The sequence below is a fragment of the Desmodus rotundus genome, chromosome 9 (assembly GCF_022682495.2).
Source record: "Desmodus rotundus isolate HL8 chromosome 9, HLdesRot8A.1, whole genome shotgun sequence".
Lineage (NCBI taxonomy): Eukaryota > Metazoa > Chordata > Mammalia > Chiroptera > Phyllostomidae > Desmodus > Desmodus rotundus.
The window spans coordinates 84,286,409-84,311,868 of record NC_071395.1 but is presented as its reverse complement, the minus strand read 5'-3'; positions in this window follow the sequence as shown (position 1 = coordinate 84,311,868).

Here is a 25,460-nt window from a genome sequence, read left to right as displayed (position 1 = left end):
AGGCAACTTTCTTCCAACATCAGGAAAGGCTGGTTCATTATTCTAGCTTTGAAGAGTCAAGCAGTGAGTCCTGAACTGGATTTTACCAGGGCTCTGCCGATCGGAGGGGAGATAATGCAATGGGACCCTCAGCAGGAAAGCACATGCCTTCCCTTTAAAAAGTTAGAAAGTTGTCACCTTTAGGTGGCCACTCAGTTCCCTTGCCCTTCCCCCTCCTCCCTCTGGGGCTCCCACCCCTCCCTCGGGCACCCAGCTGACTGCCTCCAAAGTCCTAGAAGGTGTTAACTGATAGGCAAGGTAGTAATTTAATCATTTCTATGTCTGAGTGCAGACAACCCCTCCCAGGGGCTTCTGCAGGTTAAAACAAGGTTCTTTTGGAGGGAAAAAAAAATATTTAAAATTCAAAGGAAAAGCGCTCTGACACAGGGGTCCTCAGCCCTGGCACTACAGACATTTTAGGTTGACATTTCTTTATTGAGGGGGCTGTCTCGCAGACTGTGGGATGTTTGGCAGCATCCTGGGCTCTACCCACTAGATGCTGGCAATACCCCTCTCCTTGCTCCACTGTGGTGATCAGAATGTCTCCAGACACTGCCAACCATCCGCTGGGGGGTGATCGCCCCTGGCTGAGATCACAGATCTATTGGCCGAGGTGGGGGCAGAGCGAAGAGTGGGAGGACCCATTTCTGAGGGTGCGTCAAACCGTACCTCCCAGGCAGCTGCCTCTCACCAGGCTCACGCGTGAGCCTCTGACCACAGGGCATTTTGGAAACCTCACAGCGACACCATCAGAGAGAAAGAAATGGCCTTCTACACCAGAAGGAAAAGACAAAATCCAGATTTCCAGAGTCCTCAATCCTTGGCAGGAACAGGAGGAAGAGATACCCTGGCAGTGAGAGCTAAACTCAAGCCGGTCACAGGAGCCCAGGGCCACTTCTTCAGGGAGGTGACTTGTGTCTCTGTTGTCCTGCCTTTGGCTCCTCCTTTGCCCACCATCATTACTATCTCCCAAGGGTTTAAGTCTTCTGGTGTTTCTTATTAGCACAGGAGGGAAGAGGGACCTGGGAAGGGCTAAGCTGGTTTTTATTTACCTGGCCAGGTGTGAGTTCGGCCCCTGAAATTATCCTGGAAGCTGGCGCCAGGCTAGGACCCGGATTCAGATGCCGAGAACACAGTGGAGGAGGGAAGGGCGGGGAGAGTGAACTCCTGATTAATTGAGAAAACGCAGCCATGTTTGAGAAAGACTGCTCCGTGGAATGCAGGCCTCTTTTTTGTGAGTTCCTTCCTTTGAAACAAAAACGAACAGAGTGGACCACAAAGGGGCTGGGGGAGGGGCGAGCGCAGTGCCCGGGAAGCCGTGAACAGACATGGTTTGGGGGTAACACGGAGGCACTGCAGTGATGGCGCTTGTCAAGGCAGGAAGGGGCCTTCACGGATGAAATCAGGCCACAGGAGTGTCCTCAAGTTCATTTTTTATTCCTGTTTATGATGAGGAGTTTATCCCCCAAATTCAGTCTCCCGAACTTCCTCTCCAGACCTGCCTTGTCCAGTACAGAAGCCACCGGTCAGTGGGTACCAAGAACAAGGCCGAATGGAAGCGAGCTGAGAGTGTAGACAAAACACCCCCGGACTGCCAGACCGCGTACAGAACACGGTGGAATATCTCGCTGTATTTCTTTACACTGAGTGCACGCTGAAATAGTGAGGTCGGGGGTATACTGTGTCATATAAAATATATTATAAAGTTGATTCCATCTGTTTCCTTTGTCCTTTTTTAAATGTGGTTGCTAGAAAGTTTAAAATTGCATATGTGGCTTGTGTTTTCTTTCCATGGGGCGATACTGCTCTAGGCTATTAGTTCTCCTTCCTCCCCTGCCTCCTCCCACTCCTTACATATATACCTGACCCTTTTAAAGAGCATATCAATCTCCATTCATTTGCCAAAGACATTCAAGGGACCTTCTGCACATAAGGTACTATACTGGCATCTGTAGGGAGCCCAAAATGAATTAGACTCTTGGATAAGTCAGCAGCTTGGGAAGGCCCCTTAAGAAGGAGTCACAAGAGCTGGTCCCAGGTGACCTGCCAACCCAGAAACGACAAGTGCCCTCCCCTCCCAGGCTCGGCCACCATGTTGGATTTGGTCCATCAGAGCAGCTGGGGAAGCTCAGTTTTCACCTTCCACACAAAAGTGGCTTTTCTGGCTCTGCTATCTTCCTGGTGACACTAACCCTGCCACCTGTTGTCCCTCCGTGTATCACGGCTTCCTTTTTTCCTTTCCTGGGTAACAGAGGATGGTATGTCTTTGAGAAGAAGTGGCATCGGAGGAGATGTGGTTGTAGCTCCTGACCCCCAAGCCCGTCCCTTCCCCGGCTGAGGGCTTCGCTCTGTCCAGGCAGCGCAGGTCCATGGAGAGAGCCTGGGAGGTGGTTGAGAAAGGACGTTGATCACCCCAACCTAGCGTGCGCACTTGGAACAATAATTTTCATCCACAAAAGTCCACGTTAAGTACATTGGTGATCAGCACCATGACTAGAACAGGGCTCCCAACTGGGAGCAATTATGACCCTTTCTGGGAGCAAGTGGCAACATCTAGAGGTGGTTTTATAAAGTTTTCAGAACGGGGGAGGGGACACTATGGCATGAAGTGTGTAGAGGCCAAGAGATGCTGCTAAGCATCCTACAACACATGGGATAGCACCCATCAAAAGAGAACCCTCCACCCACAGCATCAACAGTCCCAAGGTTGGGATACAGAGAAGGAGACCAGCATCCCCCTCCCCCGCCCCCGCCCCTGCCACCACCATGCCAGAGCCTGCGCTAATCTCTGGCATCAACAAGCATCCATCGTCCCTCAACAGCACCTTCCAACAAACATGCCTGGGAGACGATCCAGGAAAACCTGAAGGATCAGGGCAAGATGAACAACTAGGAGAAGAAACACAGTACAAACATGATTAAATAAATTAGCCCCACTAATTACCAAGTGTCTAACTTAGCACCTGGAGCAACAGCTGGGGTTGCACAGAATTGAGCAAACATCATCCCCAACTCAGGCAGGCTCTGGGCGCGCGGACCTGCTCCTCCCTGCCTTCCCCTGGCAAAGATTTGACTGAGAAGAGACTGAGCAATACATTCTTAGAGCAGAGTGGCCACCGTAGGGGGGTGGCCTCGATGCCATAGCTGCTTCGGGCGCACCTGCACACCCCCCAAGGACATTCCCAGGAGAGACAATTGCTCAATGCAGTAAAATCTCCTCTTACCGAGATCCAGGCTTCCCAAGTTGCTGACTTTTGCAACGAACCCTGTTCTCCTGCTTCCGTGAATGGTGTTCACCTCCCAATCGTGAAACATCCAAACAGAATGCTGGTGCCTCTCTCCTGGCCTCTGTTTTCTGTTAACTGCTTCTCTACTCTGTGCCTTTGAGTCTAATGGTATCTTTTCAATTTCTCAATCTGGAAGCCTGGCTATTTGTTTCCTGAGACACTCCTGCGAAGACCCATAGTCCTGCATCCCATGGCTTTGGTATCCCCCTGGGTACTGAAGCGTAGCTAGAAGCCCGCTGAGTCGGGGGAGACTCACCAGGCCACCCAGCAGCTCCATGGCTCAGCAATGCCGGAGCCAGACACTGCTGTATCAGGCATCTCTGTGACCCTGGCTGCTTCTGCCCATTGCCACCGTAGCGTAGCCTCATCACAGCCGTGCGGCACCCCAGGACTCTGCCAGAGGCCACCTCTAATTTTCTTTAAAAGTTGCTGTTAAAGTGGTTTTACCAGATGGCACACTTTACTGGTTGGAACGATGACCCCCAAAAGATATGTTCACATCCTAACTTTCAGAATCCATGACTATGTCCTTATTTGGAGAGACAAAAGGTCTTTGCAGATAAAATTAAGTGAAAGATCCCAAGAAGAATTCATCCTGGATTACGCAGGTTGGTACTAAATCTAATGACAGGTGCCCTAACAAGAAACAGAAGAAAAGGAGACAGACACACAAGGAGAAGGCCATATGAAGACCAAGGCAGAGATTGAAGTGATGGGGCCACAAGGCAAGGAGTATCAGGAACCCCCAGAGGCTGGAGGCCAGGAAGAATGATTCCACAGAGCCTTCAGAGAGAGCACAACCCCGCTGACACCTCGATGCAGGACTTCTGGCCTCCAGACCTGTTAGAGAATAAATTCTTGTTGTTTTGCTCAGCCAGTGACAAATTGTTTCAGCAGCCCCAGGACACCAGTACACAGGCAGTGAACCCCACTCCGAATCAACCACGCTGCCCACGAATGCGGTCTGTTTAGCATCAAACGTGGAACTCTGGGATTACGTTGTGTATTCATCCATTCACACTTTGATTAGACATCTTCTCTGCCCAAACGCCACCTTCTCTGGGGCTTTCCATCACAACTCTATCAAAAATGGTCCTTCACCTAGAAGGTACTGTGCTGACTGAAGTAAGCCCATCAGAGAAAGACAAATACCCTATGATTTCAGTTACATGTGGAATTTAAAGAACAAAATAAATAAACAAACAAAATATAAACAGACTCACAGACACAGAGAGCAAACTGATGATTGTCAGAGGGGAGGAGCTCTGTGGGACTGGGGGAAAATTTGAACTCAATTTGTAGACAGAGGTGAAGGGATTGAGAAGTACAAATTGGCAGTTATAACGCAGTCGAGGGGATGTAAAGTACAGCATAGGGGATGCAGTAAATAACAGTGTAGTAACCACGTATCCAGGTGGGTACTGGGAATAGCAGGGCATCAGTCTGTGAAGTACATGACTGTCTAACCACCGTGTTGTACACCAGAAACTAATGTAAAATAATACTGAATGTAAATTATAATTGAAAAGTAAAATTAAAAAAAGAAGTTTAAAAAATGGCCCTTAGTCAACCCCCGCGTATCCCTCTGTACCCTCTTGCCCTGTCTCCTTTCTCTGCACATCCCTTATCACTCCCTAGCACTGTCGATTTATCTGCATACTTGGATACCACCTGTGTCCCTCCCTTGAACGTATGTTTTCTGAGGGCGGGGTCAGCTCTGCTTTTGGATGGCTGAAACCCCAGCATGGAGAATGCCTAGCACATACAGGTTCTTAACAACACTTGGTAGGCCAAACATCTGCTTATCTCCAAAAATCTCTCTGATATTTGGTTATATTCAAAAGCAGAAAGCATTCAGAACATTGGACTCTATTTTAATTATTAAGCATTTTTGCAAATTAAAAAAGTCTTCCTGCACCCCTCCTTCAAGGTACCAAGGACTTTTATACATGTCGCCCTGGCTCCATGGGTTAGAAGTGCATCATAATTTGCCTTTGGAAAAAATGGGAATTTTCTCTGAAGGGAAATTCCTGCGCTAAAACACATTGCCTAAAATGCCCCTAAATTTTTAACAAGGGGTCAGGTTTTTTGCATCGCTCATGTCCAACAGCCTCTAACACGCGCTTTAGGAAAACCCAAGTGGAGGTGCACCATGAGTGACGATCGGGGGAACAGACTGTGCCCCCACAAGCAGAGGTCATGTTGCTTAGCAGACCGATGTCCCCCTGGGCAGCCAGTGGCTCCTATCGGATGGTCGGCGTCAAGGCTTAAAATGTCCCTGCACACCTGAGAACGTGCATGACGCCGAAGTCACAGAGAGAGAGCCCAAGAACCCTCTACGTAGAGAATTACACCCTTCAGTCAACAGGCCATTTCAGTCCTAGTACCGCCCAGGGGACGCAACGGGACCCTGCTAACTGGCCATGGGGCAAGCGCTGGTCCCTCTGGCGGGCAGAAATGAGGCTCCCCCTCTTCGCTCTCCGTCCAGACTTCAGATCTGCTAGTGATGCTACAGAGGTTTCTGGGTTTTTTATTTTTTTTAAGAACGGGATGGTAAGCGAGTAGAGGTCCTTAGGGTTTTGATGCAGGGGACATTCAGAACAGGAAAAACTTGGAGTAACAGGAGAACTTGAAAAATTTAAAGAAACTTTGTCCTTTCAAAGAAAGCCAAAAATATTATTTGTACTTCAGTCTGCGTTCAGTTTGGAATGCTTAAAAACCCAGTTAAAATGGTGGCTCGTTTTCCTCAGCTTTGCACAGAAAATCACCTGTCCACCCTGGTGATACGCCGGTCCAAGAACCGTGTGCGGGAAGAAACCCCACCCTCAAAAGATAGAGGAGACACGAAATGAGCCTCTGCCCCCAGGAAAAGGATGCACGTTAAGTAGAGGTCACTGTCCTGTCTTCTGATTCGAGCGGAGACACTTCATACACTAAGTCCGCCGTCTCTCACCACGTCTCCATGGAGAGCTTGACCAAGCACAGGAAGTGTCTCAAGCATCACTGTGACGTCCGCTCCCTTCTTGCCTTGGGCCTCCTGCTCTGCACGAAGAGCAGCCATCACACAGGACGACGGAACTGCAGAAGTGACGAGCTGGGTCGCAGCCGTGACAACTGAAGGTGGTGGCTGTGAAAATCACAACTGACCCTCCCTTCCTCGGCCGGCAGATGAAAAAGAAAAACGCAGAAACGAAGGTGTGCTGTGGACTGAAGTGCGCCCCTGAAAACGTCCCCAGTGAAGTGCTGGCCCCCGGTGGGACTGGATTTGGGGAGGGGCCTATGAGAAGTAATGAGAGTGAAGTGAAGCCATAAGGATGAGGCCTTAATCTACCAGGATGTGTCCTTGTAAAAAGAGGAACAGAGACCAGAACTGGCCTCGGTCTGCCTGCGTGTGAGGCCACAGCGAGAAGGCGGCCACCTGCGAGCCAGGAAGAGTCCAGGCGGGAACCTGCCCACTCTGGCGCCCTGACCTCAGAGGGCCCGCCTCCAGATCGCTGAGGACACCGTTTCTGTCGTGTGAGCCCCTCGGTCTATACAGTCTTTTGTTATGGCGGTCTGCGCGCATTCACACCAGGTGAGCTGCTTCGCCTCTGCTCACCGACAGCAACCCCAGCGGCACTACCAAAACAGTTTCGAAGCGCTTCCAGGTAAGGGACACCTGTACCTGCCTGTGACAGGCAGGCCCCAGACAGGCCATACAGCGGATTTCACCTCCTCGCTAGCCGGCACCGGCCGCAGGAGGGAGGCACCGTGGTCCCTGCTCTACAGACCAGACTCGGAAGCTAGACAGGGAGTGGACGGCCGCAGTAAATCGCCGCAGAGGACGGCTTTGCTGGGTGTCAACTCTGTCATTCCAGGTGTCCTGAAACCTAAGACATGCCTTCTCCACCGTGGAACTTCACGTCCAAGGGCAAGGGACTGAGTACTCCTGCTGTCTCTTCCAACCAGGCTGTGGGAATGTTTGTCTGCTTCACAAAAAGCCTCCCACTTGAAATATATACAGGCGTGGGCAAAACTAGGTTGACAGTCATAATACAAATGAGTAACACAATAACAATAAATAAGAATACAAGAGTACACTCTGTGTTCGGGGTGCCCACAACTGTACCCCTACTTCTGCCATCCCCTATACGTGTGCCTATGTGTATATATGCATATTTTTAATGCCAAGAATACTATTAAACACTGTACCTTTGGCAAAGGTCCAAAATAACAATTCTTAAAATAAAATTTATTTTCTTCTGGAAAGCCAGAGAGCTATTAAATTCTCAAAAAAACAACAACAAAAATACATGATCATTTCAGTGAAAACTTGGTATAAAAAAGCCATGGGAGAAAGGGGGAGAACCATAAAATTAAACCCGGGGTGGGGGAGGTGTCAAATTCAAAAAGAAGCCTGAAGACTGCGGCTTGGATGTGTTTACCTTCTGCGAACAGGGCACGTAATCATGAACAGTGATGGTCCGTATCACTAGAAGATGCTAAGAAAAAAATAACTTACAAAAAGCCAGCGTGCCTGGCCTTTGGTCACCTGGCTCTCTCTGGGTGGCCGCAAGTCACCAAGGTAGAGATTCCTGCCTCAGCAGCCAAGGAAAGAAGCTAATGAGCCTCCCCTGAGGTGCCCTGAGAACCAGACCGCTCAAGACCAAGGCGGCTGGTTCTGAAGAATTTCTGGAGCGAGCATCCTGGACTTCAGAAGCTCCAAAGACCTCGGTCTGGCAGCGAGCATGGGGAGATGCTCTCACACTCCGCTCCCTCCAGCGAGGGGAGCAACCAGGAGGCCTGTGCTGAAAGCCACCCCCATCGACACACAAGCAAGCGGCCAGAGCACCCAGACCTGGCTCCCGCAGGCCGGGCATCGCAGCCCCTGAGGCTGTTTTCTGGTCAGGCCCAAGGCACACAGACCCCTTCTGAGGCTTTCCATGCCACCTCTCCGGGCGGCTCTGGCAGGTCCACATGGCCCCCTTGGGCTGTGTAATTAGCGGGCTCCGGGCCGCCATGCCTGGTATGCTGTGGTTCCCCACTCCCAAACACCACCCGGGAGCCCCCTCCTCACAGGCGCCACTCCTGCCGCCACTCCACACACGTCCCCACCCTTCTTTCCCCCAGCCCCACCTCGCCAACTGTGGGTCCCCGCACAGCAGCGACGGGGCCGCCGCCACCCTCACACCGGCACGCTCCCTAATCCACTGGCAAAGGCACAGCAAGTCCACAAAGCCCTGCTGTCACCACCTCGGAGCAACTTCGTCTCAACCCCTGAGAGACGCTCAGAGCTCTGGGAGAAACGGCAGCAGCAGAGCGCCCAAGCGGATGCAGATCCCTCCCAGGTCCCCTCCTCCCGTCTCCATCATCATTCTGCCCCCACCTCTCCAGGTCCACTGCCGGAGGGTGAGGTCTTCAGGGGTCATTTAGTCAGTCCCCCTGCCTTTGCGCAGGGCCGTCCTCAAAATCAACGTGAAAACACAGTGTCTGTAGAAGGCTGGCACTACCGTCCTCACGATGCGCACACCCACCCGTCCGACAAGTAACAGCACACACACAACACGACACTGCCTGTAAACGACCTCCACGCCAGTGAGGGACGCTCCCCTGGGCCACCTGGACACCCTGTCCCCACCCCAGCCGATGAGTTTCTGCACCTTAAAGAGCAGGGGCCGGGGAAGCACCCCCTTTCTTTGTGTTCCAGAGTTAACTTCAGCTTCAGCAAGCAAACGGATTTTTTTATATCTAATAAAAAAAAGTTATATGACTTTAATTAAATGCACTTATTAAAAGGGTGAAATATTTGGAGAGGCCGTTTTTCTGCTGCAGGCGCATTTCCCAGCGTGCTGTAGAGCGTCTGCATCCGTCCGCTCCGGGCAGTTTTTAATGCACAAATAAATCCGCACCTGACGTGCTGACAGATTATTATGCAGTGTGGCAGCCAACAAAAGTAAACACAGGGGCAAGTTTTAACCTCTTGCAGTCGCCGAGCTTTCCCTGCTGGGCCCGGCTCAGGTGCACAGGACTGCTGGCAGAGCCTTGGCTTCAGCGCGCATCTTCCCGTCCCGGAGACATCCTGTCGCTGCCAACGGAAGGCTGCTCTCCTCCCCTCAGGTTCTCTGGAGTGGGCCATGAGCAAAGGGACAGGAGACAACCAAGGGAGGGGACGGAGGGAGATCGGCCCCACGTGGTGCTCCCCAAGCACCCTGCCGCCGGCCCATCCTGTTTATACTGCGGCCATAAGGTCCACAGGCTCCTGCACAGCAGGCTCCGGAGCAATCTGCCAGCACGCTGCACGGATCTTCCAGCCGGCAGAGCTGGCCCTGCTGGTGGAGAGCTCGGCCAGGTGTTTCTCCCAGCTTTGCCCAGAATGCAAGAGTCAGCACAGCTCCTAGAGAGCTAAAGGGGAATCGGGCAGTTTCCCCTCCTCGGACCTTAAGTTATGAACGTGCAAAGTAGCATATGCTTAAGGCATTTACTGGAACTGCTTGTCTCCTGTTGCTTTGGTTACAGTGGGGCTTGCAAAGTGACACTCCAAAATCAGAGGTTGGGCCTGCACTTGCCTGGCTCACTCAGGGTAGCCCGGGGCTCGTCCATCCTGCATCCCATCTTTAAATTGCTTTGCTACGATCAGACTTTTTAAAGCCAGGTTTCTTCATCTGCATAACCTATCTTCAGCTGGGGGGCTAGACAGGGAAAGAGTCTTAGACTGGAAAAGTGTTTTCCCACAGTCCGTAGGGGTTGTTGCCATTCTATTTATTACCCTATTTCCCAGTAGCAGAAAGTAGACAATGTATTCTACATCTGTAACAATATGGCTATTGTTAGTATAATTTATTGGGTGTTTGCTACAAACTCTACCCAACGCTAAGTGCTTTAATACATTATCTCATTTTATCTCCAGATGCTCCAGAGTAGGGGTCATTAACCCATTCACTATCACTGCTAATTTGAACAGCTATCCATCCTTCATCCCTATTAATTCTGTCAACTGCATGAACCTCATTTTACAGCTGAGGAAACTGATGCTTAGAGAGAGTAGGTTATTTGGCCTTAGGAATCCATTGCATGAGCCCAAAATGCACAAGTACAAAGAAGCAACCCCATCAACCTTTAACAAAATCAAGTGCATGTTTCAAATATACGGAAGATCCATTATCACCACTAAAGAAATATTATTATTTTGTTTCCTCAATGCATAATATTGATGAGACATAAACTTATTCTTAAAACAACAAGAAAATTTTGGCACAATGAAATGTTACCAAGTGCCCTGGCTGGTGTGGCTCAATTGATTAAGTGCCAGCCTGAGAACTGAAAGGTCTCTGGTTCAAATCCCAGTCAGGGCACATGCCTGGGTTGCAGGCCAGGTCCCCAATAGGGGGTGTGCAAGAGGCAACAGATCGATGGATCTCTCACATTTCGGATGTTTCTCTCCCTCTCTTTCTCCCTCCTTTCCCCTCTCTCTAAAAATAAATAAATAAAATCTTTTTTAAAAAATGGTGTCAAGTAAACACGGAAAATTAGATTTTCCTTTGTCAGCACACTTCCCCTCTGGTCGAGGAGGGGCCAGCAAAATTCGGATCAGCACTGAAAGTCTCTCCCACAAACAGCCAAGGACCCAGTTGGCCCTTACCAGGCAGACTGTCCATCTAGCTCGTGAACATCTGTCCGTCTCCTGCGTCTGGGGTATGCCCCACTCCATACGGCAGAGCCTGACGTCTGCTACCGAAGCTGAAAATGCTAGGTCCTTCTTGCCACAGCCTCAGCAACAGGCTGAGGGTCCCCTCACCCATCACACCTGTGCCAAACTGTGAGCCTGAAGCAACAATACAAAGTAGCAGAAGTCCTACGAGAGCCACTTTGGCAAGCTTGGGGCAATGGTGGCACAAGCACCGACGCCCTGCTTAGAGAGGCAGTGGTTCAAGCACCATCGCCTACATCTGCCTCCGTGGCACGGGCTGTGATGGACGTGTCCAGCGTCTGGTGTCATCGTGAGACCAGCTCTGCAGCATTTGGGACATGTTTCTGGCTGCAGAGTCTCAAACCTGGTTTCCCCCCACCTCATGCAGATGCTGACCTAATGCAATCTGCTTTTAATCAATCCTTTTTGGCTTAAATTATCTAGGGCTGATTTTTGTCGCTTGCAGAAAGAACTCTGATCGAAACAGGATTCCATACAAAACCCTGGCACTGGGTACATGGAAGTTATCCTGGGTTGGGTTTTTGTGTTTTTTGCTTTTATTCACTTTAACTTTTTATTGCAACAAAATATAGAACAGAAAGATGCACATCTCATGAGAGCACAGCTCATGAAATTTCCCCAGAGTGAACACATCATGTAACCAGTACTCACATCGAGAAGCGTGGGCATTACCAGCACTCCCAGAAGCCTTTCCTGCCATCCCCGTCAAGCAAGGGCGGCCGCTGTCCTGACTGCTGACTCATAGATTACCTTTGCTGGTTCCTGAGATTGGTGTTCCTGTATTGTGATCCAGTCTTCATCTGGCCTATGTATTACCTTTATCTGTGTACATTTCACTCAACATTCTACTTGCAAGATTCAGCTATACTGTGGCATGTAGCTGTAGCTCATTCGTTTTCACTGCTGTATAGTATTCCACTGACTATACCACAGTTTACTTATCCATTCTACTGTTGACAGGCATTTGGGTGCTTTCTAATTTGGGGCTAATTCAGAAAGGTCTAATATAAACATTCTAGCATATATCTTTTGGTGCAATGTGAATATATTTTTGTGGCGTATATACTGATGTTCATCAAGTACATATATGTTCAACTTCAGGAGATGCCACCAGCCTTCCAATGCGGTCATGTCCATTAGAATGATTTTTAATTGAACTCCCGGACAGTTTTTCTCCCAGAGACGTAAGACACTGGGGAAGAATGAGAAGAGGAAGGTAAAAACTCACATGGCGCATTTTCCCCTTCTGAAATGATTCCACGGCAGATGTATTAGGAAGCCCTGGTATTTGGCACTTTGCCTCTCTGCCTGCCCTGGGTTAAATGATTGCTGACAGGTCATCGGGAAAGTCAAGGGCACAGCTGGAACAAGCCTTTTGAACTCTTGGTCTTTTGACCCTGCAGCAAAGACTCACAGGTTCCTGGAAACCGGCGGCCAAGTCTCCATCCTCTACACAGGACCATCTGGGGGCAGTGTCTTGCGTTTGGATTGGGGTCACGGGCCTGAATGCCTGCGGGGCCGGCAGTAACTTAACTCAGGCCCCGAGGGCCAGGCATGGTCGGGGTCAGGTCAGGAATGGGGGGTGCAAATAAATTGAGAGCGAATGTCCAGTCTTAAAGGACATTTATTACTCAGCTTGTTGATTCTGCCGTACGGGAACGAAGAGCCCACTGTTGCCAGGTTTTCTGCCTTTCCTTTTCAAGGAAAGCTGGAAAACTAGATTTTTTTTTATGAGATATTGCAATTTGTGTTGTTGGCAAGTAACTTTTTTTAATCCTGATTCAAGGATATGTTCATTGATGTTTTTAGGGGCAGAGAGAGAAACATTAACCAGTTGCCTCCCATCCATGTCCCAATGGAGGATTAACCCCTCAGGCCAGGCATGTGCCCTGACCGGGAATCGAACCCACAACAATCTTTCGGTGAATGCGATAGCACTCCAACCATCTGAGCCGCCTGGCCGGGGCTGTTGGCAAGTGACTTTAAGAACAGTGAGCACCGTCAGCCCAACAAAACACATCTAAGGTCAGATCTGGCCCACGAACCACTGGGTAACCATCTCTGGTTTCGATGGATCACATGCCACATTCACAATGAGAGGTCATCAAAGGCGGCACGGGGCAGACCTAACTGAGAACAAACCAGTAACTCCGGGAGCTCAGACCAGAATCAAATGCCTTCCCTTCTGGCTCCCTCCTTCCGGACAGCCCCTTTTGTTACCCTGCTTAAGTCAACATGGAGCCAGATGCCCCAAACAGCACGAACTCCTTGGCTAAGGTGTCTCCCACCTGCAGGAGAACAGCTTCTTCTGTCTTCTTCTCTCCACCTGGCAGTGATACGTCGTGGAACAATCACAGGTCACTGACTCCACCCCCAGCACTCACTTCGCTGGGCAGAATCCATTTGAACTGACTAGACCTGGTGACGGGCCACGTGACTTGAGAGACTTAATCCAGGAAAGAAGTCACCTATGGGATGGGAAGACTCCCACTTCTGCACACAGGACCTGCTTCCAGTCGGCGCCGTCCCCACGCACGTGCTTCCATCGTCCCACCAAGCTGGCTGCACTGGAGTTTAAGAGAACAGGCCACTTCGCTCTTCTCTCCTCTCTCTCCCAGAAACACTGGGCACAACTACCACCTACCTGCCTCTGCCCTCATTTGCTCTATCCAGCTGCCCCCAGAAAGCACACCTCTTTCTCTCTCTTGCACACACACACACACTCACTCACTCACCAATTCCGAGGGCGAACAGGTGGGAACAATCTAGCAACCAACATGGATGCGAATACATTTGCACTCTTCTGTCCTGGCCTCACCACCTGTTTTCTAGTTTCTAGTGAGGTCAGGCCCACAGTGGACACTCTGTAAGTGTCTGTCAACTGTCCTGTAATTCCCAAGACAAATTTGCAAAGTCTCATGTGAGCTGTTGGAAAGAAGCAAACAGCCGCTTTGGAATGACACGAGTGCTTACCCAGGCTGTGTAATCTCGCCACACCCCGTAGGCAGGTTGAGACAGGTGTCCCCAGACAAGGAAACAGAGGCACAAAGAGGGGCTGAAGCCACCTGGGCAAAGGGCAGTTGGGGAGGCGAGAGGGAAAAAGCCTGCTCCAGGTTGTAAGCCTCTAAAACCTTAGTGTGCCTGCTTCCAGAGTGGCTGCGTGTCATCCGGCAGCCATGATAATTATTTAATAAATTAATCACCTCGGTAAGTGCTGGAGAAACATTAGCTATGTACCAGACACTCCAGGTCATGAACTAATGCAATTCTTCCAGCAATCCTATCGGGCTCGAATGAAGTTTTAGCAGGATAAGTAGCTTGGCCCGGGGAAATTCTCAGGTTAGCCTCTAAGGGTCTCCAGCGGGGGATTCGGGGCAACACGGTGTGGGGGCATTCTGGGCTGTCACCATTCATGGGGCCCTGCTGACATTTAGTGGGCAGTGGCAGGGATGCTATCTCCATCACGCAGGACTTTCTCCACCTGCATGCCAGTAGCACCCAGTGGAGAAACACTGGTTTTTCAGCAAGGGCAGAGCCGGGATCTGAATGTCTGCCCCGAGAGCCCTGTCTGCAATCTCAGAGATGTGCGGAATGCCACGTGGGCAGCTTCCTGGGCGAACAGCTGACTGCCACGTGGGCAGCACCTTACAGTACCTTCAGCCTGGAGAGAACAGATCTTCACCTAGAACCAAAAGGGCATCCTCCAAAAGGAAGAACGCTATTTAAAAGTATTCCCTACAGTAAAGCTCATATCTAGAGCTATGAGGAAGTGCTTTATTTTCTTTTATTTTTTTAAAGATGGAGGCATCGCTTCAAAGGCTGCAAATTCACAGAAGAGAGAGAAAACTAATAGACTAAAGCAGAGCGTGACTGGCACTGAATAATTACCAAAGATCACACGAGTTCGAAGACTGGAGTGCCACGGGAGGGCATCTGTGACTCGAGTGTTTGGAGGAGGCTTCATGAAGGAAGTGGGCCTTCAACGGGCCTTCAAAAGAGGGGCCTGATTCCAATCAGCAGCCAGCCAGGGCAGGAAGAGAGACAACAACAGCTCATGTGCAGGAGTGAGCATCAGCCTGCAAGTGAGGTGGCCCCGAGGGGACCACCTCAGATGCACCCCAGATTCCACTTCAGGGCAGAAAGCGGTGAACCAAGAAGGAGGTTTGCATGGGATTGAGGAAGGATCCCGTCTGTACTGAAGGAATTCTGATCTCTTGTAGGACACAGGTTGCGTGCCAGAGGGGTGGCAGCGGTCATTTCAGGAGTGAACAGACAGGACCGGAGTGGATGGGGTGAGGGTCACTGAGAAGCTCTCTCAATAAATCTGCCTGAGCTAGAGCTTCTGTGAGGTAGTACCAACAAAAGTGGCCACCGAGCCCTGCCAACTCCTTCTCAGTACATTTTTTTGGTTCGACAGGATAGGACACCCTGTTGGGGGCCTGAGAGATGGGAAGGGTTGGACCTCACTGCCTACCATAGAGTCTGATAACCAGAAGAATGGCAGCTAATAAAACTACTGGGGAAGGGGAGCTCGGCCTCAAAGCATTCGGGCAGAAAGCTAATGGGAGGGTCAGAGCTGGGGTTTAGAGACAGTCCTGTCACTCTCAGGTGCAGAATGAGGCCTCTGCCAGCAGCCACGCCCTGTGCTAATCTGTAACACCAGTTGCTCCCAATGAAACTCACCTCCTGATACTACAGCTTCGTTCAATGCAGCCCAAGTGACGCCGTGTTAGCTGCAGGCCTCAGTCGTAAGTGGATCTAGCGGCCGTGTAAGAAGTCACCGCTGGAGGGACAGAGAGAGACTGCGGAGAAAGGGAAACCCTGAAATGGCAAGGAAAGTCCAGATGTCCCAGTGACCCCCTAAGCCCAGCCCCCGGCCACCTCTCCAGCTGCATGAAGCCTCCTGAGCAACCATGAACCAGACTAGCCTGAGAATCACACATCCGAGCCCCACCCAGATTCAGGAACCGGGAACAAATAGAAGAGCTGCTGCTGTAAGCCACTAAGTTTGGGGGCGGTTTGTCACACGACAAGAAAACTGTCACACCTCCATAAGGCCGTCCACTGTGCATGCATGCCCTGCTGGTCCCCGCAAAGCTCAGGTATATGCCTGTCCTCAGTCATAAGAAGCGTGGCTAGAAACAGCAGTGAAACAGACTCACAGCCATCTACAAGTGTTGCCCTCTACCTACCAGTACCCAGGCTTAGCACCTAATTGGCATCTGGGTAAACATTTGTAAAATGAATGCATAGCAAACAATCTGATTTTAAGAGAAGCCTAGTCAAAGCTTACTTCTCATGAACCTTTCCAGGAACTCATAACCTTCAACGTCAGGAAATGTTCTCATCGATTTCACTCTAATCCCCCAGGCTGCTGTCCAGTATAGATGGATAATGGCTGGTCACTATTTCAGTGATCACCAAGTGTAGAAGGAAGGAAGGAAGGAAGGAAGGAAAAAGGAAGGCAGGCAGGCAGGCAGACCCGCAGACGGCTGCTGCACTTGACCCCTGCACACTTGCTTGTCCCAGCCTCTTCTGGAGAGATACTGGTTCTGTTTAACAAGAACCTCCTGGGGAGCACATCAAAATGCAGATTCTGCTCCGGCAGGTCTGCGGTGGGGCCTGAGAGTCTGCATTTCTAGCGAGCTGCCAAATGACGCTGCTGTGCCGGTCCGAGGACTACGCTCTGCACGGCTCTCCTGTTTCACAGAGGAGGCTGAAGCGCAGAGAGGAGGCTCTACCAGGAACTTCGGGTCCCCACAGATCACAGGTTCCCCATGGAAGTTTGGGTTCAAGCCAGTGTGGGAAGTCAGGGCAGGTCTTCCTCAGCCAAAGAAGACTGGTTTTACAGGAGTCACTCCCCAGCCCTAAGGAAAGGCTAGCTGCATGGGAATCACCCAGGAAGCTCCTTAAAATGCAGATTCCCAGGCTCTCCCGCTAGAGACAGACTCAGGGGACCTGGCGTGGGGCCCTGGGAAATTGTGCTGGGTGACTGCAATGCACAGCTGTGTTTGGGATTACTCATCTAGCCTACGCGGGAGGCAGTGACCCAAAGCAAGTCAGAGGCGAAATTATTAGCTGGCCGACACTTACAAGGAGTTTCTATATTCCAGGCACTGTTCTGGCTCACGTCAATATGAAATGATTTAAACTTCACCACCACTCTATCTGGTAAGGTCTATTATTCTTCCCACTTTATAGAAGGCAAAACTGAGGCACAGAGCAGCTAAATGAACTTGGCAAAAGCTGCACCCCAGGAAGGGGCTGGGTCAGGACCAGAACCCAGGTATTTAGCGCAAGTCCACATCATGACCCCTGCGTTCTAGTCCTCTTATTCACAGTAAAGGTCAGCTCCTCAGAAAACCCCAAGGGTAAACCATTCGACCAACTGAAGTAGCTTGTCCAAACAGAAGGCACACCTGACTAGTTCCAAAGACTATTAATTCGTGTTCCTTGGGGAAGAAAAGGTAGGAGATGATCTGATTCAAATCTGGGAGACCCTCGGTGAAAGCAAATCAAACACCTCCTCCTGCAGATCTCCTCAGAGCCTCCCCAGCAAACGCAAGCATATTAATTTCTTAAAAGGGGTGCATTTTGCAACATTGTCCAAATGGACTGAGTACAGAATCCCTTTTGCCCAAGAGCATCTCAAGGTACAAGGATGTCAGGAAACTCCCCTGAGAACCGCAAGCCCAGAGCAGCGCCTCTCAAACATTGATGTACCTGTGAACCACCTGGGTACTTGTTCAAATGCAGGTTCCAACTCACTAGGTCTGGGATGCAGCCCGGGACTCTGCATTGCTAGCAAGCTCCCAAGTGATGCTGATGCTGCCTCACCCTTGGCATGGCGAGGACCTGGAGCACGGCACTGGCTGGCTCTGTTCGGTTCCGCCTCCCCAGACAAGGCTTTGTCCAGCTCATCATCCCCGGGAGAACAGCCCTTATGCGGATTTCCAGGGGCTCCGGCCACGGCTGACCTCCCCAAGCCTGGAACTACTCCACACATTGCAAGTTTCATCCCAGGCCCTCAGGGAATCCAGACCTTTCCAGAGCAGCGTGTACCCCAGGGTCTGCACCCCAGCCCTTCTCTCTGCCCTGGCTTCAGAAAGCCCTCATTCTGAAGGTGAAGCCCACTCAGTGGGCAGCCTCGCACCCTGGCTGCCAAGGTTTCTGGGGATCCTCGCTTACTGGGCAAGGACAGGACGGGAGACGAGGTGAAAGGAGGCTATGCAGAGAGCAAGGAGGCCCCGTGAGGTCTTGTGACCGACTGGGCCTCCTGGTGCCGCCGAGGTGGCTGTGCCAACGCGCAGTGCTGAAATACTTGGCCAGTCTCCGAAGCAAACACCCAATCTAAACAGGCCCTGGTGTGTCTCCGAACAGACTGTGTAAATAAGGGGGGAGGAAAAAAACCCCAACTGGCCACAGATCCCGCTTTCAAACACGTCGAAACAAAATAATCCCTCTCCCTCCCTCCCTCCCGCTCTCTCTTTTTTTTTTTAAATTTCCACTGGTGCCGAGGCCTCGGTGGAGCCTGGCTGGCGGCTTGTTAGAGCCCGCAGCCTACCTGTCCTGCATAGGAATGAAGCCGGGAGGGGTTACATGATATCCCGCTCTGCAGGCTGGGACGGCAGCTCCGCATTCAGAATCCAGGAAACAGTAAAAGCTGTTCTTGGAGCAATGTGGAGAAGGGACCTGGGGTAGGCTGGGGGGCAGGGGGGAACCAAGGGGAGCAAACTGTGTGGGAGGCTGTCCAATGAACCTGGCTGTTCCCAGGGTGGCCCAGTCCCCAAGCCCTAAACCAGCAGACGCTGCATCCGAACAGCAAACCCCTCCAACAGGACACAGACTCCGCAGAACAAAGCAAGTCAGAAGGAACGCATCATGGGCCCCCTCTCTCCCAGAGCGCCTCTGAACTCCAAGTGTGTGCACTGACAAGGGGGCAGCTTGCTTGTGGTTTGTCGCTGGTTTTGGATTCGGCTTTGCACTTTCTAACGGCGGGGTGGGTGCATGAGTCACTTGCAGACGAGAACCCATCTCCCCCCTCTCTGCAAGTTGAAACAATGGAGTTGCCTTTCCCGGTTCTTGCCAATGTCTCTTACTCAATCTTGGATCAAAAGGGTGGTGGGGCGGGAGGCCGGGAGGGGACTCCAGACAGTCCCTGCCTGTGACATCAGGCCCAGCTGTTAGAATTGCACTGTGGATATCCGACCCAGGAGGGAAGTCAGGACTGGCCGGGCGAGGTGGGTAAAGAAACAGGAGTGACTTGATCTGTGGAGCCTGCGGAGGTGACACTGAAGGAGGACAGGGCCAACCGCAGGCGACCTTTCTGGTTCACATCCCCTCACCATCTCCCTCGTCGTTCATATTTTTAGAAATCGGACGGTGACTCGATCCTTTAGACGGGCCAGGTCCCTGTAGGCATTTCACGCGGATTATTTACAATCCTCATTACTAAGAAGAGACCAGACTCCGCGGGGTGAGCCCCAGTAGCCCACGGCTCGGCAGGAAGAGAAGGCTGGGTCCTAAGTCCAAGAACATCACCAAACCCTTAGGAAGCATCTGTTGCTGCAACGTAATTTAAAAACACTGGTTTGAAGAGAGCCTGTCTGAGATTATCCAGGGCTGTGGGTAGAGCCAATACCACACCCATTGTCGGGTTTGTGCTTCCTTTTCTAAATTAAAAAATAAAATCCCTTACACACTAATACCCATTTAGCATGGAGGGTCTGTTTGGTGTGCAGTCACAGACTCAGCCCTGTATACAAGAGGAGAGCGCAGAAAAATCCCACTGAGACCTTCTAGGCAGGGGTTCTCATCCCAGCCACCTCCCCCATTCACAGGTGAGCATGGGGAGGCTTCCAGGACAAGCCACGAGCAAACTCAGGCAGCGACAGCTGACGCCTGCAGGTTTAGGGTGCACTTCCTTGCCCCTGGCTCTCACAGCACCTCCCACTTTGTGCCTGGGAGTCAGCTGCTTTTATTCGCCTTCTTTCCCCCAACTGACTGAGCTCCCAAAAGCCAGGCACCAGGGCTTATTTACTTCCAAATTGTCCTCAGCCTCCAGCTCAGCACCATGGAAACAGGAGACCCTTAGGCAATGTTAAGTGAATCAATGGAAAAACAACTCACAACACGGAAAAAGCAACACTGTCCTGTTATTTATTGAGCATCTACTATGTGTCTCTCACTCTCCTGGTGACGGGGCGATCCGAGAGGCACAGGAACAAGCTGCACCTGAGCGCTGGGAACCTGACTAAGACGTGGTCCCTGCCTTCGACCTGCTTTTCATGTAAGGAGGGGAAATGGGCCGGGAGAGAGGGTGGAAAATGGTATCAGAAAGCTCTGCTTTTCTAAGAGAAAGGAAGGCTCCTGAGGTCCCCAGAGATCAAACCAGAGGTCAGCTGGCTCCATAAGTCCATCCTTATATCAGAATGCCTGTTCCTACCATTTCGGCCTAATCTGCATCTAAGCAGAGGCAACCCACACCTTGTAAACTCGTAAAAAGTGACACCACCCAGTGTTAAGGGATTTTCATGTCCCGTTGGTGAGAGCACATACAGGCACTCTGAGAAAAGATCCGGCAGTTTCTTATAAAACTAAACAGATATCCACTCTATGACCCAGAGATTCCACTCCTAGTCACTTGCCCAAAATTATGAACACAGGCGCCCACAGGAAGTTTTGGTCAAGAATGTTCAGCACCTTTATTCAAAATCGCCCAACACCAGAAACAGGGCAGGCACCCATCCAGAGGAGACTGGGGAGGCAAACCATGGGAGTCGCACAGAGCAGCAGCGCTCAGCAGCACGAAGGCACAGACCGCGGTCCGCGCAGTGAGTGACGAGGCTGAGGCACAGACACGTCGTGCTGAGTGGGAGCTGTACGCTGAAAACACCCCGTGTGACTCCACTTCTCCGAGGTTCCCCTGGAACCGGCAAAACTAACCCAGGGAGAAGAAAATCAGCAGTGTAGGCGCCACCGGGGCGCATGGGACCTTTGTGGCCGCAGGGCAACATCTGGGGTGCTGGTGGCATCTGTACCCACGAGACACTTCAGGTTGCTCCAGTACAGTGCACGCCCATTTTACCTTTACAGAGAACAAGCAAGCCCTGCCACTCGAGACTGAATTCTAGTTAGTGACACGCAAGCAGTGGTGTTTGGAGGGCAGTCACTCGTGTCTGCAACCTCCTACGAGTGGGCCGGAGAAAAGGGGACAGAGAGGCGCCTGGGAGCAGGCAGGACGCAGGATCGAACGTGTCCAACAAGAAGTCAGTTACGGAGCTGGCAGTGGGTATGTGGGCGATCCTGTACAATTCTTCAACTTTTACGTGTATTCGTAAATTTTCACACTAAAATGTGGGGGAGACGAGGAAAGCGCATCCCGAAGAGCTCCATGTGAAAGAACACTGATGCAGTGAGCTTTCAGGGCTGAGTACACCAGCCCGGGGTGCAGGGATTCGGGGGGGCTGAGGAGAGGACCGGGAGGCCCGGCAATGCAGGCTCTCACGGCCGACTTCAAGCCACCGACGCAGAAATTCACTCTGGGGCCTGGGTTCAGTCGCAGGGGCCTGGGTCCGCATTCAGTTACCCTGCACAAGATCTACTTCCCTCTTCCTCGGGGTTAAGCACCTCTTGGACGGGCAAAGCCTCTCACTAAACAGTGTTTTGATGAGTTAAGTGTAAATGATTCAGAAACAAAAGGATGAAGTTTCTCAGCACACAGACGGGACTGAGGCAGAAAACACAGAGGGAGAGAGAGAGAGAAGGGGACATCGTGGGGTGGAGGAAGGGTCATTGTTTCAAACCGTGCACAAAACCACTGTTCTGCAAATGCTTGATTGACTTGCTGATGTCCACCAAAGGCTTCTGGGGCCCAGCTCTTTAATATGCAAATGACTTCGAAAAATATTTCTCCTCCTGGAAAGCAGAGGGGAAAGGAAATGCTTTGAAGCCCTCCTAGTTATTTAATTATTTTTTCAAAGGTGAGGCAGTATATTTTTATCCAATATTAAATAAATATTTGTTTTAATGGTATGTTCAAAGCCTTTAAGCCTCTGATGTTGGTTCGGGATGTTTTTTGTTTTGTGTTCTGGAGGGTGAGCGAGGATGGTGCCTCTTCTCACCAAATGTTCTGAAACCACGGAACATTAGACCAGGTCGTCCCCCGGGACAGTACGAGAGGATGGAGAAGAGGAGGCTGGGACAGGCTCTAGGGCCCTTTCTCGAGAGGGAAGCAGTGGCCCGGCTGGGTCAGACAGCAGGGGGCAAGATGTCCAGGGCCACGCACAGAGCGGCCCCAGGACAGCTCCAGGCTCTGGCTCACGGCTGACTATGCAGGGCTACCCTTCTCGGACATGCGAATTTATGGGACCATCTTTCACCAGTTACCACAAGGGAGGGTGACAGTGGGACACACGGGGACTTCTCAAGTACTCAGAGGTCAAGTACTCAGAGGTCAGGGAGGGCGAGGACCTGCGGAGTCAATGCACCTGCACGAGAGAACCTGGGCTGGGAGAAAAAAAGCCACACCGACGAAGGATTTTTTTCAACGGGCCTAATTTAGACACAACATATACAAACACAAGCCACAAAGATTATTTGGGCACAGGGCACGGGACAGTGGGGTGGGAATGGGAATAGCATAATTATGGCTCTCAAATACTTAATGTTTGAGTAACAGCCCATAAATCCTTATTCGGCGAATTAAAAAATAAATATAATTCACACTATCATGGAAGTGGTAAGGGTTAGCATAAACGTGTTCAGAAGAGATGTGTTCAGGGAAAAGGGCGTCGCTCAGAAGGCTGTGTTGCCTTCATTTAGCTTTTAGGAGTTCAGGGTCGCTAAACCCATTGTGCAGATTTAAAAAAAACATTAAGTCACAGATAAAAAGTAAGTAACTGCCAAGGCCACACAGCTGGTAAGTGATGGATTCAAATCCAAGTCTTTCCTAGTCCAACGTGATCCTCTTAACTGTAGCCTGTTCTTGCCTGCCTGGCATGCTCCGAAGGGTGAACTTAAACCCTGAAGGGTCCATGAACTCCAATGGAGAGACGGAGCCGAGGAGTAGAACAACGGCAACAGCAAAATTCCATCTGTGTGCGGCTTTCTTTCCCCCGAGGGAATGAGCATGACTGGCCTTTTTAACATAAAATAATTTTCATTATAAACTAAAAATTAAGATCACCTATAACCACAGCACTCAGAGGCAATCTGTTAATCTTTTGCTTAAAATCCTTCCAAAAATGTTAACTGTGCTCATATGCGTTTTAAAGTTTTTTTACTTGGAATACTTTTAGACACACAAAAAAGTTACCAAGAGGTCCAGACCCCTGTGTGTCCTTTCCCCATGAAGGACAAGATATCACGATCACTTTTATATAACCGCGGCACTATTAGTCAACAGTGAGGAATGAACTTGGGCATATTACTATTAACTACAGATTTTATTCAGATTGCCCCAGTGTTTCCGCCAATGTCTCCTCTATTCTGGTCCGGGATCCAATCTGGGACGCCGCACTATAGTGCACGCAAACGGGTTTTAAACAGACGTTTTTACTCCACAACACATCATAAACTCACTTCTGTATCAACAGACAGACACCGACACCATGGTTTTCAACAGCTTCCTAGTGTTCCCCTCTGTGGATGGGCGAGTCCCTCCCCCGAAGGCCCTTTCCACTGCTCTCCTTCCTGCACTGTCCCATAAACGCGGGATGGGCACGTTTATCCATGCTGTGCGCACCTGTTCTCAGGATGAATTTTTACAAGCGCATTGACGCTGGGCCGAGGGCACGTCCTTCAAGGCTTCTAATTCATTTTCCACGCCCATCCCCAGACAGACTGAACCCACCTGCCTCCCCGCCAACAGATTAGTAACTTTAACTTAGATTCATTCTGGACAATACGTGACTTCCTTGGTAAACTAGCTCTCCCATACCACAGAGAGAAAACTGTGGGACTGGAAAGAGTTAATGGACTCTCAAGAGTCATTTCTCCCCCCAAACCAGACTGATCATTTTAAAGGGCCACTCGGAAATTAACCCTGCACTCTCTTCGGTTCAGTCTGTCCCCACTATCCATCCTCTCTGGGTCTGAAAGACAGATCTTCGGGTCTTTGGCATTTCGGTCATGGAATTACTTTCAGGGATACGGGGGCAACCCCCACCGAGTTTAATTTCCTTCTCATCTCTCTGTAGTGTCACTGAAACTTCCCGAAGGAAAAGCTCAGGGCAGGCTGTGCTGTACTGCAGGCAGCAGGAAGGACCAAAGGGTTTGACAGTCAACAAAGCTATATGCCTTTTACTTTATTTTTCTTATGGTGAAAGTACTGGGGGGAGGGGAATGACAAGACTGCTCACCCATCAGAAGTGGCTCACACTGAGCTTGCACGGGGAACCTGCCCAGCACGCTGACTGTGGTCGTGGGCTCTTCCCAAAGGAGCCCGCATTTTATTCTGAGACTCCCATTCTTCAGTGCAAAACATTTGGTCCCCACGCTTAGCACTGTAAAATGCAATATATTTGAGATGGCTGGGGAAAGAGGTCGCAGGGCAAGTTCAGAGAAATGGAGAGCTACCCCCTGCCGGGGAATTCTTAAGTGCCATCCTGGCTTGCAAAAAGAAAAAAGAAAGAAAGGAAAAGGAAAAACAAGCTACTGGTCGGAGGGAATGTGCTCCTATGCCAAGCGCAGCTTGAATTAATACACAACACAACCTCTTGAAGGGGGAAACACTGCTTTAAACTAAGAGTCTCTTCTCTGAACGCCACGGACGAAAAACAACAGGAAGTTGAGACTATTCTGGAGGAAAAGGGCTGCAACATGCGATAGTCTCTTCACCCCAATGTTTGCAATCTTGTCACTCTGGTCAAGGCCACACCTTCGGGTCAGGAGGGACCACGTCTCGGAGGCGAGGGGAGCCAAGTCCATTCTGCCAAGAACAATGCCCATGATCTCAGGCTTGTTATCTCCTGGGGGCCGCTGTGGTCTAGTTGAGTGGCCGGTGGAACCCGTTTCACTTCTGAATTCTGCCCAGAAACCACAGGAGGTTCTTCCCAGGGAAGAGAAAAATCTAATCGGTTACAGAGAGCCAGGGTCTGCCCAGAGGACATTCATGTCCCCCTTTCCTACATGGTCCCCAGGCCATCCGAGGACTTCAGCCGAAGGACAACATCTAGAATCTGATGGCAGGAGAGGGGGGAAAAAGGGGCTTTAAAACAAAAGGGATACATTCTCTCATAAGCCAAGGAAGTATTCTAGTGATTCCCAGGAGCAAGTTGCCGCGCAGGGAAGCTCAAAGCCCTCGACACTGGAGCAGCATCATCCCAGGGTGTCTTTCGGAGTGAAGCGAGTGCATTTCTGCTAACGGAGCCTTTTGTGGCCTATTGGAGAGCTTTGACACGTAGGTGATTCAACCCATCAATCTTACATGAAAACCAAGCCCTTGC